The 2844-nt window shown below is 35.0% G+C and overlaps 1 non-coding gene across 1 annotated transcript; it reads left to right on the top strand.

Moving 5' to 3' along the window:
* Positions 1-1578: 1578 nt before the first annotated feature.
* On the top strand, positions 1579-1652 carry TRNAW-CCA (transfer RNA tryptophan (anticodon CCA)). The gene has a single exon. It is a non-coding gene; the product is annotated as a tRNA-Trp (tRNA).
* The last annotated feature ends 1192 nt before the right edge of the window (positions 1653-2844 follow it).

A 2844-nucleotide genomic window follows, 5' to 3' on the forward strand; every position in this document is an offset into this window, starting at 1 on the left:
GCTTGGATTTATCCATGGTTTATTCCTTATCTCTAAAATCCTATTTCTGAATTCGAATTCATTTGGGATCCGACCAAAATAGGATTTGATTTGTTTCTATATATTATATGTAATTTGTTCTTGTTACTTCGAAGGGTAGCACACACACACGCCCCTTCAATCTATTTCTTTATCTCCCCATGAATTGTATGCTTGTAACAATAGGGACAGAATTTTCTCAATTCCAATCGACTAGGTGTATTGTGTCGATTCTTTTGAGTAATATATCTGGAAATGCCCGGCGATTCCTTATTAACACTGTTTCGGACACAACTAGTACATTCCAAAATAACTCTGACTCTGACCTCTTTACCCTTGGCCATGAACCTCCTTTGAATTTTGGATTCACTCAACGCTTCGCTTTTCGATCCGAAACGAAGAAAAAAAGTAAAAAAAAAAAAATAGAAGTTGCTAACTCGAAATCCAATTATGAAAGATTTCATTGCAATCAATAGAGCAATAATAATAAGTGATACAACAATTTCTAACTATTAATTATTTCTAACCCTAGTACAGTATTTCGTTTAAGTATCTTGTATGATTTTGTTGCCCTAGAACTACATTTATTGCTATTTGCGTACTCCCCCTATTAATTATTAATAGTAGAATTTGAGCCTGACCCGAGTTTTACTGAGGTTGAATCCACTTTGATTCTTTATTTTTCTGCCCTTACATATCCTAAAAAACCGAAAAAAGAAGAAAACAAAGAAAAGAGAGGAAGAAGGATTAGTCAGAGATAATTTATTATATCACTAATCTTCTTCGTCCCTTCTCATGTCAATAACTAGAATGAAAAAAAGGGGAATGTCAACGCATCTGGGAATAAATGATTGATCTCTATCAATAGACCTGCTAAGGACCCGAACCATAGAGTACTTAGCACAGGTGCCACGGAGAGATATGTTTTTATATCTCGCATTGAAAATCCTCCTTCTTTAATTGTAATACATATATGATCAGATGCATATGTAGTTAAGGATCACTTGTATTTGTACGCGGAATCCCTAACAACAATGGATATATACAACGACCCGGTAGATAAGATTCCCCTTTCCTTAAAACAGAAAAAGACGCCCCCTTCTTCCTGAGTATTACCGATAAATATTAATTTATTTATATGTTTATATGTTGGGTTTCATATGTATATAATTTTTTATTATATGTTATATGAGACCAAAAAGAAAAAATGGCAAGCGAAATTGTATATCAATGGGGAAATAATGATGTGGAAAACAAGACAGGGATTCTCTACAATGACACTGTATACCAATTGAAAGGGATGTAGCGCAGCTTGGTAGCGCGTTTGTTTTGGGTACAAAATGTCACGGGTTCAAATCCTGTCATCCCTACCTATTCCTTCTCCTACGGGCAGTAACAAGTATGGGCAATAACGGGGGGATCCATTGAGATCGATGAAAATTGGATAGACTCAATCTTTCATTTCAGTTTATGATACTATCTGCATGCAAGGTGTATTGGGCGTACAAAAAGAATCCTTTTCTTTCTTTTCTTTACGGTCTTATCTATTGTGATAAGAAAGCGCTCTTAGTTCAGCTCGGCAGAACGTGGGTCTCCAAAACCCGATGTCGTAGGTTCAAATCCTACAGAGCGTGATTCTGTTCTTCTTAGGTCGAATTTCAATGAAATAACTTCACTAACTTGAACAGCAACCTGAATCTGAATTTGACCTCCTGCGGGTTAAAAAAAGAAGGGGGTCAATCAAAAAACGAGATCTTACTTAATCAAAGATCCAACTGATCACCGCGCCTGTATTGTAAATATGCAGTTACGAATAATCCAGCCAAAGTAATAGGAATTAGACCTAACACGATTCCAAATAGTAAAACTTCAATCATTTCGATTTGTTTGATGTTTGAAAGGGGAAGAAAAAAGAGAGGTAATATCTATCTTTAAATATTAATCCGAATCGACCATGAATCTCAATGACCAAGAATTTACAATTGACGCGGGAAGGCATTCTAGAGTGCCTAGAATCTCACAGAAACATTTATTTTTATGAATTTAGAATTCAATTCAAATAAGTCGTATTTTGCTCAGACCAATAAATAGAGCTGGGGTTATAGTTGAAGCCGCCAGTAGAAAACCGAAATAACTAGTTATAGTAGGCATGAGGGAGCTAAATGAGATACGTTCTTTTTATACATATGGTTATAAAAAACTTACCTAAGTTTCCGCTTTTGAAAGATAAGAGGATACGAAAAAATACCAATTGATAGAATCCGTTCCAATTGAAAGTTTTTGATTCATCTTTCATTATCATTTATCATTATAGACGTCACTAACAAAGATAGAGTGAGAGAAGTGGAAAAAAAAGATTGATTCATCATCTGTGACATCTACCCATGCCGTGATTTCGACTCAACAGATTCATTGAGCAACTCGTGGGTAAAGTAATAGGAAAAGAACCTTGTAGTGGAATTTCATTTATAAATGAAACTCTCTTTGAATCACTATGGAATTAAATCAAATTGGAAAATTTTTTCTTTTTTAATTGTATAGAATCCAGTTTCTATTCTGGAACAAAGGACCTTAGAATACCTTTTGCTTTACCTCATTAGATTCAGTGGTTACCCCATTAGATTAAGCATGTAGGCTCATTAATTATACATAATATCTCGACTGCTAAGAAAAAAGTGTCGCACGATCGCTCGAAGAAATAAAAGCCTTAGTTCGGTACAACTCAATTTTAAGACTAGTAATTCTATTATCTTTTGGTTTTAGGTTCTACATGCTGTCTTTCCATATTAGGGAGTCCTATCCTTGGAGCTAGTCAAGAAGGAACCT

The sequence above is a fragment of the Eschscholzia californica genome, unplaced genomic scaffold (genome assembly GCF_041429995.1).
Source record: "Eschscholzia californica isolate CP2 unplaced genomic scaffold, dmEscCali1.0.p SCAF_219, whole genome shotgun sequence".
NCBI classification, from domain to species: Eukaryota; Viridiplantae; Streptophyta; class Magnoliopsida; order Ranunculales; family Papaveraceae; genus Eschscholzia; species Eschscholzia californica.